The sequence below is a fragment of the Pseudorca crassidens genome, chromosome 9 (genome assembly GCF_039906515.1).
Source record: "Pseudorca crassidens isolate mPseCra1 chromosome 9, mPseCra1.hap1, whole genome shotgun sequence".
Lineage (NCBI taxonomy): Eukaryota > Metazoa > Chordata > Mammalia > Artiodactyla > Delphinidae > Pseudorca > Pseudorca crassidens.
The window spans coordinates 30,590,663-30,606,411 of NC_090304.1; the positions used below are offsets into that span (position 1 = coordinate 30,590,663).

The 15,749-nt window shown below is 40.5% G+C and overlaps 1 protein-coding gene across 1 annotated transcript in view; it reads left to right on the forward strand.

The window, feature by feature from the left end:
- The window catches only part of LGR4 (leucine rich repeat containing G protein-coupled receptor 4), a 101,648-nt gene that overhangs the window by 35,495 nt on the left and 50,404 nt on the right, over positions 1-15,749 (forward strand). The gene's annotated exons all lie outside the window — the stretch shown is intronic.

Here is a 15,749-nt window from a genome sequence, read left to right on the forward strand (position 1 = left end):
TCTGTCTGCACCGCCGCACCCTTGGGAGGTGTGGTCAGCCAGGAGCCCCACCTGCTCTTGAGGGAGCCCACCCTCCCGCCCCTTCCTTCCCAGCAGGGGGAATAGTCACATTGTAGGTGCCCTTTCCCATCTATCAGCATCCTAGCCCAGTCAGTTCCACCTCAGGCGGTCTCTTTCTCACATGTTTACACACATCCTCTTTAAACCTTGTGTTTCTTTTCCTTTTCTCTTTTAAATCTTGCCCAGTTACCTCAGGAAATTCTCTCCCTTTCTTTGTTCTATTCCCAGAGCCAAAATAAGAAAGAAAAAATTCTAGTCCTGGTTTATGAGATTCATGCTCTGATAAGCCTATTGACAAGTGATCTAATTACCAAATCCTGTGGCTAATCTATTTCCTGATTACGTGGTGGCATTGGACAGTGTATTTACTTGATCTCTGAGAAGCTTTTCCTTCAGATTCTTCCCTCCCTTTCCTGATCATTCCCTTCCTCTTTCTGTTCCTCCAATTGAGTTATTTCTAAACCTTTGTTTCTCAGCCATTTTCTTTCTATTTCTGCATGTCCTCTCTGGGCGAGGCCACCCACTCTGGAGTTTTCATTCTCCCGTGACTTTACCCCTCCCTGACATTGTGCCTCAATTCTGGGCTGGCATTTTTTACCATCCAACACATAACAACTCATGACCTGACAGAGCCAACACACTCTGCCCTCCTGTCATGTCCCTAACTGATGGCAGCATCCCCCTCCCAGATCTGTGGGCAAAAAACCACGGTGTCATCTTCGAGGTTCAACTTTACCTTTTCCCCAGCCTCTAATCACTACGTTCTGCTGGTTCTGCCTCTGAGGGGGCTCTTTTCTTCCTTTTCCTCTCTGGCCGTTGTGCTGTTGTATCTCTCCCTCTCAACCTTCTCGCTTCCAGGATCACCCTTTTATAAAACCACCCAAATGGGCTTGTGCATTTGTTGGCTTCTGAGCGCCAGGCACATAGAGAGTGCTCAAAAAGGACTGGTCTGATCCTCCTTATTCAGAAAAGAATTCAAGATAGCTTTTACCAAAATGCTTAAGATAAAATACAAAATAACTGGCTAGAAGACTGGGACTATCCCCTACCCCCAGATTAGGACCAGAGAAGATCAACTGAAGACAGGAATTCCTGAAGCTGCCCATCTAATGTATATACATTTGTGAAAGAGGGGGTTACAATTTTGGCTCAGAAAATCTTAGTAGCTGATGGGAAGAGGGAGAGAGAATCCACTTCTGTGATTCCACATTGTCTATAAGATAGAAAGGACACACTGTGCAGGAGAAACACAGCTCTTCTTGGAACTGAGGTCAGAGAGAAGTTTTTCCCAAGGGCTCTGCTGAAGGGAACACTGTGTGGCTTCATGAATCATAACCCCATCTCATTCTTACAGTATCCATAGCAATCCGTTTCGTGGCGCTGCTGCTTCTGACCTCATTCAGCGTGGGCCAGTAGCAGAGTGCCAGTGTGTCATTTCAATCAAGGTAGTCGTAAAGGTGTAGAGAAGGTAAACGTCGTGCCCATCCACCAGAATTTCTTTGTAAAGCAGCCTTCTTTATGTTCCTTAAACAATTTTCCATAGCTCCTGGTTTCTGTCCTCAAGTTCTTTATTATACGGACATTCAGTGTGCTCTGTAATCTGAGCCTATGTTATCCTTCTGGGTTTGCCCCTGACCTGTGAACTCCACATCCCAGCCAGACCAGCCTACTTGCTGTCCTTCACACATGCTGTTCCTTTAGCATCAGAGGCCCTGCCTTCTACCTTTTTACCTGGTTTGCATACAGCTCCTTTCTTCCCGCCCCCTAAGATCAGAGGGAATGTTTTAATCATCAAGCCAATAAAGATATGTTGAACAACAAAAAAAGCTGTGAGTTCTTTACATAAAACTGAACATATTAATCCATCAATACATCAACACCTTTTTTTTTTTTTTTTTTGCTGTACGCGGGCCTCTCACTGTCGTGGCCTCTCCCGTGGCGGAGCACAGGCTCCGGACGCGCAGGCTCAGCGGCCATGGCTCATGGGCCCAGACGCTCCGCGGCATGTGGGATCTTCCCGGACCGGGGCACAAACCCACGTCCCCTGCATCGGCAGGCAGGCTCTTAACCACTGCGCCACCAGGGAAGCCCCATCAACACCTTTTAAAGGTGTCCAGAATTCCATTTTACGGTTTGGCCTCATTTTAAACGTAAGACTTCTTCAAGGACCAACATCCTTAATGAGTAAAAAGAGACTTTTCATGCATTTACTGAGTTAAGCACAGGTAGCATTGGTTTGTTTCTTTCCGTGTTTTGGTTGTAGTACTTGTTCATTAGCTGAGCTACAGTTGAGGGGCTCAGCCAGCTCTTACCCATTAACTTCAGAATCTAAGCACCATTGAACACGTTGTTTCTGGGGAAGTTATTTTCCCCAGTCCCAAAGCATACTGCTAAAATATTACTGCCACGTGCTCTAGTTTAAGGTAGTAGAAAGAACCCTGAACTGGGATTTATCGTTTTGATTCTGATCTTGGTTCTTTGATTAATTAAATATTTAACCCCTCTGGGCCTCTTGCCTCATTATTAAAATGAGATGATTAGATTAGATGGTGATGGGGGATGATAATAATAATAATAGTTGACTTTGAGTGTTTGCTGTGGGCTAGGTAACTGTGCTGGGCACTGGCTGGAGGTTACATCCTCTAATCCTCACAGCGATGTTCTGAATTCAGAGTGTTATCCCCATTTACACTTGAAGAAACTGAGGCACAGAGAAATTAAGGGTTATACAGGGTTATAACAGGATGATTATAACAGGGTTATACAGCCAGTGAGCGAGCAGAGCTGTGTTCAAACCCAGGGCTCTTGGTCAGGCTTCTGGGAGAAACTTTTAATCACTCTGCTTTCTAGTTCAGTGGTTCTTTGAGATGCTATTTATAGGACAAAGCCTGTAGTTTGAATTTTTGAGGAAGAAAAATTAGTTTTACTGCAATCCAATTTTACATCATTCCTCCCAAGCTATTTTTAAATCCAGGAACTTGTATTGAAATGAAAGCTTTGCTCTCTTTCTTGCTTTTTCCCAAATGTGTTTGCATGTAAGGTTATTACTCGGTTATAGCAGTAGACTTTGGGAGGAAATCTGTCATTAATGCCCTTTGCTGTTCATAAACAATGTGTTCTTGATGTCTGTCCCAGACGCAGATCAGGTGTCAGTTGTCAAGATGAAGATATTTTATATGCCTCTCCTTTCTTTTCTCCTGCAGCCAGGCCTTTGACTATCTTTAGATGGTTGGGAAATTAAGCCTTTTTAAACATTTCTCTTTTTTGGGAAATGCTAAGTAAGTACTTGTTACATGACTGTTAAAGCATTTAATGTAGTGTCTGGCATGTCATTCATTAAACTGTGGCCACACATTGAACTAGAGGCTTGGGGTACATTCGTGAGCAAAACACAGACCCTGCCCTAATGGAACAGAAGGTCTAGGTGGAGGAGCAGGAAATTGATCAAAGTGATATTTACAAACACTACAGATGCTCATGTTTTCCATATTATTATTATCATCATAATATTATACGGATGAGGAATTAGCCTTTTATTTAAGCCCTCCCCAAGGTAATCCAAACCGAGATTTCCACTTCTTCCCATCATAACTCCTTCAACACTATTCAGTCATATCTATAGCTGTTAGTGGGATGATGATTTAATTTATCATCCAAATGACCACCCCTTTGAAAGTGAAAAGGAGGACTATTAATAATTATGTTGAGGGCTTCCCTGTGCTCCGCAAGGGGAGAGGCCACACACACACACACACACACACAAAATAATAATAATAATAATTATGCTGAGACAATAGATGTAAACTGGGATTGTCCAAGGCAGACTGGAGTGAGTTGTCATCCTCCTTATTGGTATCTGAATTGGCCTCCTAATCTGCAACATTCTTTAATTGTGGTTAAGCTCTTTATGGGGGCGGGTGGGGGGGAGAGAGGGAGAGTGTGTGTGTGTGTGTGTGTGTGTGTGTGTGTGTGTGTGCGTGCGTGTGTGTGCGCGTGCATGCACCCATGCACAAATGGATCGGAAGTGTGTACCTGGTTTCACTGGAGGTTGGGGGGATTAAAGATCCTCCTCCTTATAGGAATTTATTTTCTAAGACATTATTTCTTCTTGGTTTCCAATTTAATAACAAAACTGCTTCAACAAAACATCAAGTCAGCTGAGGAATTGAGAGGTTTTCCTGGATGGACATTCTAAAGCAATAACTTTTTTTTTTTTTAACTATCCATTGTGCCTTTATTTTTTAATTTTTTATTGGAGTATAGTTGATTTACAATGTTGTGTGAGTTTCAGGTGTACAACAAACTGAATCAGCTATATGTATACATGTATCTACTCTTTTTTAGATTCTTTTCCCATATAGTCATTTTCCCATATAGGTCATTACAGAGTATTGTGTTTTGGAGTTCCTAGTGTGTATGTGTGTCTCTCTCTTTCTTTTTATTAAACAGATTTCAGGGTAGCCTATTGTTTTCTGTCCAGGGTAAAAAACAAAGGACCATATGACCCATAATGATTGCAAAAGTTAAAAGGAAAATGAAGTGCTTTGTGACCTGAACTTCTTAGAACGTGAAGACTTATCACAAATCGAGCTGTCCAGAAGTATGAGAAAACCAGACTTGAGAATCTTTGCTCCCAAAGATCCAGGATCAACTCAGATTTGATTGCCTAGCTGCTTCTATATTGACTTTAATGAGTTGTAAGTCATTCCCAAGGGAATATCTTGAATGACTTTTTATCAACTGGCATTATCAATGTCTGTTGTCTAATAGTCAACAGAAATGATTGTCATCCCAGTTACAATTTTGAGTCATTCATCTATGGATAGAATACACTTTACAAGCCTTTTAAAAAATGGCCACCAGAGCGGAGAAGGGGGAAGGTGTGTGTGGTGTGTGTGTATTGCATGCCTCCTGGCTTGAAGGGAAGCAATCGCCCCACAAAGCCTGCATTACAGGAATGGTGAAACCCCAGAGTCTGCCCCTGGGTTCAGGCCTTGACGGTTGGCAGCTGGTCTTCAGGGTATAGACTGCCTCATCATAATGAGGTCAGTGCCTCAGTGTCTTGGAAATTGAAGCTCCTCTTGCCTGGGATGATTATTGGATGTGCAAACAGTGTTTATTGGGAGGCCTCTTTTGGATTTGGGGCATTAGAAAGGATTTACTGGAGTGTAGATTTTTTGGTGGGGGGGGGTCTTTTTTGTTTTTAACCTTCAAATCACTACATTATTGAAGGATGGTTTTGTCAGGTTATTTATAAACATTTTATGCATTTTATGTAAGTGGAAATTTGTCATGCTGTTATCATATATTTCTAGAAATCTCGATAGAGCCCAGGGTAGCCAAGTAGAAATTTAGCTAAGTCAGCTGATTTATCCACAGTTCTGTTGAAACAGTTGAAAAGTAATACTGTAATAAAGTCTTTTAAATGTGTGCCTGTATGTCTCTTCCTCTCCCTCCCTCCCTCCCTCTCTCTCTCTCTTTTTAATAAAGAAAGTTCAGGGTAGCTCACTGTGACATTCTCTCATATTGCTACTGTCAGTTTTAGAAAACCAATGTCACTAAAATATGAAAGTACTGGGGTGTGCTTGAAGGAAGTACTTTAAAGGTTACTAAATCCATTCTGCCAACCTGGTGGTGCTGGGGAAGCAGCTGGAGTTTTGAATCCATTTGGCAGGAGGAATAAAAAGATTTGGCTTGAATACCCAAGTCCTTGAACTCATGGATCTTGCTATATTACACAGACAATATATATGAACTTAAAACTACACGATATATATGAACTTGCGACTTTGCCATCAGGAAGACAGAAGCCCACGAGTGCAGGAACAAAATTTCGTGAGACAATACTTACCTTTATTACATTTGATGTATTCTGATATTTTTCTGTTTTATTCTCTGTTCCTTCTTATTTCAATTGAAAAAAAAAGTTGGCTATGACCCATTAAAATGATTTCACTGCCCATTAATTGGTTGTGAGCTGAAGTTTAAAAAAATGAGCGTCTGAACAGCAGTTTTTGTGGGTGGGTGTGCATGTTTGAAGGCAAGGACCATGAAGTAATGTTTTCCTATCAGTGGTGTTAATAAGTGTAGCTATAATAAAACATCAACCGTTTAGTTAATTAGAATATTTACCATAATAAATGCTGTGGGATTGATTTCTTTGTGAATAGTGCATTTTGTCTGCTAGGATGAAGTAACTGAGTGTTTCCAATCAGCCCAGACGACAATCCTTACAATCCTTCTTGTTGATGTTAAATGGACTATTGAAATTGCATTCTGTCTGTGTGTCTTGGCTGATAATGAGCACTGTTTTGTCATCATTAGGGTTACCAGAACAGCTGTTAACACCCAAAGAATGCCTGAGAACACCCGTTCAGTAGCGAGAAAACAAGGAATATTATCATTTAACCCTTGTCTGTTCCATGTGATGCCAGATGCTAGGGGTCCTCGATCAAACTATAGAAAGGAATGTTCGTTTTGTCTTTGGTATTCATTGTTCTTTGCCATTTAGTAAACAGTGCTCCGGATTTAGAGTATTTTATATTTTCCTCTTTAGAACACATCTCACACTTGAAAACAGGCTCTGTTTAAAAAGACAAAAAACAAAAAAGCCCCGAAAACAAGTGGAACTTCTTTCAGTATTAGAAAATACTATTGAATTAGCCTAACTAGCTTTATTTTTTTATTTATTTTTTTATTTTTTGCAGTACGCGGGCCTCTCACTGTTGTGGCCTCTCCCGTTGTGGAGCACAGGCTCCGGACGCGCAGGCTCAGTGGCCGTGGCTCATGGGCCCAGCCGCTCCACGGCATGTGGGACCTTCCCAGACCAGGGCACAAACCCGTGTCCCCTGTATCGGCAGGCGGACTCTCAACCACTGCGCCACCAGGGAAGCCCTAGCTTTATTTTTTAAGTTACCCTTTTGAGGATGTATAATTTAAGTGACACCTGCCTTTCGTGGGGGTGTGAGGTTTACACATTGGTGTTTTGCTCTCTCTCTTTTCTACCTTGTTGGGTTAACATCTCCTTGAAGAACACAACCTTCAGTGTCTCCTAGGCTGTATTGCTTCACTGAGACCATAAACAATTACAGCATAAAATATTACCTTTGGAAATGAAGTCATGCATCTTTCTTAATTGCTGAACCCTTGTAATTCTGAAGGGGGTAAGTTTAAGTCCTCACTCACACACTTGCTAACACAAGCAAATGTGCCTGCACGTATAGGAAAAAAGTGAATCGCAGGGTTTCTTATTTTCTACTAATTATGCACGAAATATGCAGGAGCAGGAATGCCAAAGTAGGAGTCATAATGATAGATTTGGGAAGGACCTTCGAAGTTAGCAAGTTCAGAATATTTTTCAGTAGAGGAGGTTGAGTTCCGGAGGAGCTGGGATTTGTTCTTCCTAATAACTTCCTTTCCTTTCATCCCATGGCAGTAGATGGCTGCTAAAATGATCTTTCTGCAGCAAACGTGACATGCTTAAACTTCCTCTGGCAGCTTTCCATGCTTTTAGAATAAAGTTATGATTTCTAGAGGTCATACACAAAGGCCTTTGGGGACATACTTTCTGCTTGCCTTGGTAGCTTCTCTTGCCAGTTATATCCATTGTGCTTAGAATACTCCAATTCCTGTGTAGTTTTATCTCCTTGACCACTCTGGTTTTATCTCATTTAACATGATATTCCCACTGCCTGGAAGGCACCCTCTACCCAAACAAACAAGTTATCTGATTCAGAGGCTTTCAATTTTTTTTTTTCCTATGAATCCAGTGATGACTATGTTTTACATCATGACCCAATATGTATATATGAAATGTAAATAATTGTCATGAAACAATATTTATTCTTTTTCTGTGTGATGTGCTTAACTTTGATATTAACTGTTCCTTATATTTCTTTTTATAAGATGCCATTTGTCACCCACTGAATAGATTTCACATCCCTCTCTGTGCTGCCAGCTTCCTGCGGGAAGGTTGGAAGCATTTGGGGAATGTTTTTGGTTGCACTAATTAGTGCACCAGGGCACCAGGGATACCAAGCACCCAATAGTGAGCTAGGCAAGACAAGACTGTCTTGCATAACGAAGAACTGTCCTGCACAAAAGCCAATTGCATCTCTGTTGGGAAATAGTGCCGACATAACGAGTGAGACCAGAGATTGAAATAGCAGCTCTCTATAAAGTAATATCTGCCCTTTCCAACTTGGTACCACCGCCCTGCCTTTGGAAGTCTCTCTCTGGTCCCACGTTAGGTTGACCATCTTCCCTCACTCTGCCACGCGGATCACAGTACTTACTGCTTTGTTATTGCAGAGCGCCCTTAGGATAAACACTCTGTCTTCTTTGTCTTTATCTACCTGGGACCGAGCATACAGTCAGTTGCAAACCTAATAGGTGCTCAGTAAAGAGAGAACGAAGAGGCTTGGCCCAGTGTCCTGCAAGTGGATAGCAGAGGCTGGAAAAACGAGCAAAAAACAACAAAAAAGGCAACAAAACAAAACGCAAAAAACCTGCAGGTTTCCTGACTCTGAAGCCAAGCCAGTGCTGTGCATCACGTTATTTGGTTTTGGGCAAGTCCTGGAAAAGAGGATTTCTAGCCACAGGATGAATTATTTTTTCCTGTGGGAGAAATGTGAAGAGGTAGTATCATATATATACTTATTTATAAAAGGCCAACACAAGAATTGATGTTTAACTTATTGATATGTACAGTAAAATACATACTTTTAGTATACAGTTCTAAGAGTTTTGATAAAGGTATACAATCATGTAACCACCAGTCAAAATCAAGATATACAGAGCATTTCCTGTGGGCCAAACTTTCCCTTTGTAGCCGACCTTTCTCCTAACCCATCCATTTATACTTAGCATTGCTGGGTCATAGTCATAAGTATATGTTTAATTTTATAAGAAACTGCCAGACTGTTTTCCAGAATGGTTGTACCGCTAGCAGTATATGAGAGTTCCCGTTCTTCTATATCCTCACTAGCACTTGTTATTGTCAGGTTTTTTTTTTTAGCCATTCTGATAGCTGAGTGCTATCTCCTTGTGATTTGATTTGCATTTCCCTAATGACTAATGTTGAACATCTTTTTATGTGCTTTTTGCCATTTGTGTGATCTTCTTGGGTGAAGCACCTATTCAAATATTTTTGTCCATTTAAAAATCAGGTTTATTTTCTTACTGAGTTTTGAGTGTTCTTTCTGTGTTATAGATACAAATCTTTTATCCCATAGTGTTTTGTGAATGTTTTTTTCCAGTTTGTTTTGTATTTTTTCATTTTCATAACAGTGTCAGTAGAGCTTTGGAAGTCTTTAGTGGAAGAATGCTAAAAGGTTCTAAAACAGGGGTTTTAATCCATGAAAGTAGAAGATCATAAAATGAATTAAACATTCTTCTCTATATCTCCTGTAGCCAAAACTTTTTACTGTATTTTTATTATTTTTTAAGATTTGAAGACTATATACTAGGACATTCAAATACCTTAAACAGATAATGACTTTACAAGGTGGTAACTTTTCTTGGCAGTGATTAACATTTATCTATTAAGTGACAGTATGGTTGTTGTAGCGGTTCTCCTCTTAAGGATTGCAAGGCTTGGAGAATCAAGTGTTAGATCTGTCCGCTGGGAAGCACTGAGCCTTTGTGCTTGAAACACCAGGGAAGATGCCAGATAGTACGGAGCCAATTTATCCTGCTGCCTAAAATAAGAGTAGAGATATTTCACATGGCATCAGAAGGGTGTCCATCATGCCATCTAGTTGGATTCTAGCAGTGCAAAAACACGTTAAGGTCAGAAAAATATCTCTAGAGCAAAAGCTGACTAAAATGGCATCCACACCATTTTGGCCCCATTTCTGCAGTGTAACTAAAGAGCAGTATCTTTACACATATGTAGCTGTTCTTATTGCTTCCACAATGCAAGAATGCATTTTAGAAAGGTTAAACTTAATTACATATTGCAACAATGTCTCAAGCAGTAATAGGTTAAGAATAGAGTGGAGTGATGGATTTTAATTAAAAGAGTAAAAAAGAGAACTGTGAATATATCTTTTGATATAAAAGCTTCACCATCCTAGCACAGTGTCTTGCACCCATGTGGATAATTGGGTGCTTTGTACATATTTGTTAAATGGGTGACAGTATATCTCCTTGTCTCTGGAAAAGAGACTTAACTAACCTCTTTTCCTTTTGGCACGGTGATTTCCAGGTGTGAAGTTCCCCTCCCATGATGTGTGGCCTGCCCAAAATAGCATTGAGATATATTAAGTACTTATGCTTTCATTAAAATATATTTTCAGAGAATTTTTTTTCCATTTTGCAAATGAAGAGTCTTAGGCATCAAGAGATACCTATGTTCAGAACGATAGCATTTCATGTTGGCAAAAATACATACCATCCAGAGAAAAAGAACCTGGAATGACACCCATGAAATAGGACAGTGGTTATTTCTGGGTATTGATATTGTGGATGCTTTTCCCTGTATTTCAATTCTTTAAAAACAGTGAACATAGGTTGCTTTGTTATTATAAAAGTAGGGAGCAAAAGAGATCACTTGCCCAAAGATATGGAACCCTGTCAGAAAAGAAATTAAACTCTATATAAGCTTTGTCTAGACCTTTGGTGGTGTATGTGTTATCTATACTACTTGTGCGTGAGAGAGACATTTCCTTCCAATGTGTTCTACCCAGGCTATTTTTCAAATTTAGTTTTAGTTTTTTGTTTTTGTTCAGACAATAGACATCTGTTAATTGGAGAGCGGCCTGAAAATTTTTGGTGGATGACAAGACCCTAGAAAAGTCATTGGAATAGTATTAGTTCTTAATCATTATCAGCATGTGTCTGTTGAGTCTAAGGACATCACCACCACTTTCTGGAGAATATATTAGAGAATGATGTTTTCTCTAGAACCTGTTTGTAATTTATTAAACATAATTTATCAACTTCTCAGACTGCTGGGTAATATTTGACTTACTATTAACATTATGGCAGCAGCAGTGTAGTTTTATCTAACACAAATAGGAAGGCTTATTCAAAGTTAGATAACGTGGGTCAATCACAGTATATTAAAATTAAATAATTCCATGGCAAAAGGCCCAGACCAGCAAGCATGTGGTGGCAGAGTCCACGGTGGTACACGCTGGGCCAACAGCAAACAGGTTAGGCTCGCTTTGGGAGCATTTTACAAGGTACCTTGTTGAAACATGATGTTCCTCTCTACTCTGTAGATACTTTAATATTAATGAATTTTATGAGGGAAAAAAAAGATGAGAGTGTAAGCACTGGGGAGATTTAGCAGTTTGAATTAAACAGTTGCGCCATTTCACTGTTAATTTTGAAATCAGTGACTGCTGGTGTTGGAGCATTCACCTTTATTTTCCTCGTGGGGTGATGTGCTTTTGCATTTTTGATCTTTGTTGTAAAAATTGGGGAATATTGCATTGGGTGTTATATGCAGGCGTGTGCCCTGTACCAGTTGGTGTACGTTGAAAGGCCCCACTATAAAGAAATCTGTTAGGGAACCAGTATGTATAGAAAAGATACATTCAGGCATTTCCCCCCTACTAAGCAAAAGCTCTAGGTTCTGTGCCCTGCTTCATCACTTACCCTGCTGGACGTCCTCCTGATCTTTCTGAAAATGGCTCTTGTCTTTCCTGTCCTTCTAACAATTTCCTATAAGAATGTAATTTCCTCCCTCCCTCCCTTCTCCGTTAACAACTGGGCTTCAACATTTTTCTTTTAAAACAAAGTACTTGATCTCAAAGAGCTCTTCTATCTTAACAGCTTGGACTCCTGGAGTTCTGGAGTTTAGAATCCAGTTTTGTAGTTAGGAACGACTCCAGGTTCTAGACCTTCTGCACCATTTAGTGTTTCCCTTGTGTAAAAGTGGTTTCTTCTCTGGGAAGGAAGGCCACCAAAGGCGGTGAGATTCTTGGCCTGCTGGCTCTCTGTCCACCAGATTCACACAGCTTCCAGGAGCAGCCAGAACACAGAGGATGATGAGATAACACCTATTATTTATTTAGCTTCTTATGTGATGAATCTGATCTTCTGCTCTTCACAGCATTCTACAAGGTTTAGTTACTACTTCCTCCATTTATCCAAATGAAGAAGCTAGGAATCAGAAAAGGTGAACAGCTTGCCCAAGATCACAGAGCTAGTGCTGGTGAATCGATAGGTAAGCCTTTGTCTCCCAAGCCTGCACCCTTCCATCCATGCTGGGCTGGCTTCAAGTAAAGCCGTCAGTTCTCTTGAAATTACTCTTCAGAGGTGTTTATGAGTTGGTGGTGCTCTGACCTTGTAAGATTATTTTGTTTTCCATGGTACACTTATTTCCGTTGTAGGAATGCAGGATGGTAGATCTCTGGGTTTAGTTACAGATATTCCTGGCAAGATTGTGTTGCTCATAATGAATGTCAAGGCACTGACCTAGAGGTGTTACCTTCTAGCTGAAAATTTTCTATATATACCACTTTTTTACTTATGTATTTTAGTAATTTATAGGCAGATGAGCCCAATATATTTGTAATTATTGGCTTAGGACTTCCATTTGTAAATGGTTACAGTTAACTCATCACCCCCAGCATCCTTTCCAGCCTCAAGCTCTCTTGCCAGTATTGGTGATGTCAGGTCTGGAATATACTCTTAAGGCTGTCTGTAGGTTGTTTATCACCATTAGTCCTCATTATTTTAAATGAGTACCCACCCACCTTATACTCTGTAACTACATGTTTCCAGAGCTTCTCTGGAGATAACATCTTCCAGGTCCCCCCTCCCTTTCTTTTATTTATTTACTTTTTTCTCTTCCTTATTCACAAATGCTTTGTAACTGAGGCCTAGAAAATATGATGGAAAATACCTAGAAAGATAGAACTCTGAGTCTGTGAAATTCAGATCAATTTGGAAACAAGTGTTGTTTCTGAACCTGAAGTTTTGAAACAAAACCTCACCACGTGTTTAACACTTATTAGTTTGTAAATATGGAGTCCCACTAATTGCATTTATAGCTCACAGCAAAGCTACCTGTTATGTCTTGTTACTCTGAGGGGGGAAAAATGAGACAGTTATATAGATGTACGCATTTTTAAAAACTGGAATGCAGGGAAGAGTGTGGTATAAATTCTCTCATAATCATGTGTCTTTTCTGATGAGGCAGTCAGTCAGTTTTTCTGTTGCTGTGATACTCACCTGAATTCAGGTGTGCCAAACTTAAGAGGAAACAGTATGGAGTGCCTCCTTTTGTAAAGTAATAAATTATAGTTGTCCATTCTCCTTTTATTGGAATGACTAAAGAACACCAAAATTGTGTGATGTTTTACAGAATCACTGCTTACTCATTATTATTTTACTTTTCAACGTGAGTAAAAGTTTTGTTGTATTCTTAAGAGTGAATTTATTCGTTAAGGGCAAATGTGCTCCAGTGGGAGTGACTCAGTAGTTTTATAATGGCAAACTAGTAGTCTTTAAATTTTGCGTTGTGGTAAATTTTTCAGAAACATGCCTTTTCCATCAATTGAACCTCATATATCTTCATCAGGGAGGATGAGCCCCTCCATGAAAACTACCAAAAAAAAAAAAAAGTGAATCACAGAAGTATATAATGTCAGGCCAGGAAGACCCCCAATCAATCAGTTCAACTCCCCCATTTTACAGATGAGCAAACTGAGGCCCAGGATGAAACAATATTCCATCTGACCCCTATTTGGGTGCTATTTCTCTCGCACATTGCTCCAGTGTTTATGAAAAATGAAGGGTTCCCCCTCCCCCTTCTCCAGGGATAATGATAGCTGATTAAATTAGTATCAGGCCCTACATTTAAAAATAATAATTCCTTGAAAAGTATATTAATTTTGTTTTTCTTGTAAGTTATCTTTAGTAGAATTTGAGTTGTTTTTAATGATAGACAATTTTGGAATGCATGTGAATCCGTATGGTCTTGGGATTTGTCTCCAGAGAATTTTCAGAACTTTGTTTCTTCAATGGCTAAAGCTATTTATAGTTCTTTTATTTTTTTATTTTTTTTGCGGTACGCGGGCGTCTCACTGTTGTGGCCTCTCCCGTTGCGGAGCACAGGCTCCGGACGCGCAGGCTCAGTGGCCATGGCTCACGGGCCCAGCTGCTCCGCGGCACGTGGGATCCTCCCGGACCGGGGCACGTACCTGTGTCCCCTGCATCGGCAGGCGGACTCTCAACCACTGCGCCACCAGGGAAGCCCTATAGTTCTTTTTTTAAATCATCAATCAGAAGCGCTCTTCCTGAGATTCATTGATGATTGTGCCAAGGTCTTGGAGGCAGTATCCCTCCCTCTTTTTAACCTTGGTGGGACTCAGGGTTTGCTTTATGTCTTAACTACTTACTGGAGCAAAGTAGCAGGATTCAAATGATATTTTAGAAGACTCAGAGTTTGGAGTTAAGATCTTGGACTGTGGAGCTCACATGTCCTGTTACACCACTCGTTGGTGGCCTCAGGGAGGTTACTTTGCCCCAGTAAGCCTTGGTTTCCCCAATCGTAAAGTGAGATTTGATATGCAGTCTTATCCCATGATCAGTATTCTCAACATGTTAGCTGCTACTGCTGTTTTTGCAACTGCCATTCTTATTATTCCCAAGCCAAGAAGTTTTCCAAACCTGCCTTGGGAAGGGCTAGTAAGAAGAGATGCAAGTACCGTTTCGAAATGTTCGTGAGAGGAAAGATGGGGAGAAGGGACTCACCTACCTTGATACTCAAGGTGTCCTTTAAAGGAGATTTTTACCTGACCAAAGTAGTGAAAAGAACAGTGGTATTGTTGTCGGCTGGTTTTTGTGTGCTTGATGTCTCTTCCACCTCCTTAGACTATTATGTCTAATCCAGTTGTGGGAAAGTCACACATGTGAATTTTCATGGTGGTTTCTAGAAAGGAGAGACCTGTGGGCTGAGCCAGAGAATTTAACAGCAAATAAGAGGCAGAGGCCTCTGGGTAAGGCAGGCAACCCAGAGCCTGCGGGGGCTGTCCCTGGTGAGGCTGCCTTCAGCTGCCTTTTACAGTGTCCAGATTAAGTAGAGTGTGGAAGGAGAAAGCCAGTTCAAAAGGCAGCTGCCAGGGAAGAAGGAAATGGTTAATAAAGAATTTTTTTCAGCTGCTTGCACTAGTTAATTGTCAAGTGATATCGTCGAGTGAGTACCCTCCTTGCTGCTGTCTCTTTAAGGAAAAACTGGAAATGGACCGCATACCTGTCATGTATGCACTTGTTTGTAGCCTGCATCTGTTCATAGGCTAAAAATGAAATCTACTTACAGCTATTACCTGGAGGACTTTTATAGGTTTTGCAGAAAATACGACTGGGGTACAGTTAGGACCTGTTTTATTATCCCTGACAGTGGCTTAAGAAGCCACCCATACCTGCAGATCTCTTTTATCAAGTTCTGGGTGTTCATTTGTTTATTTTTATCAGGTACAGCACTTTGAACACCAGAGCAATGAAAAGCCACACCGGCTCACTCATTGTAGGTCTTTGGAGACATTTTTTTCCAAGAATACTTAAAGGGTGAAAACCCAGGATCTGGGTATGTTATAAATGATGGGACGTAATTTATAATAAAAGATTTAGCTTTTCTGTTTTCTGAGCATTGCATTCTGAAACTGAATTATGACTATTCCTACGTCTGTCTCATTTTTCTTGCTTCTTTACAAAATTTCAGCACCTAATTATTT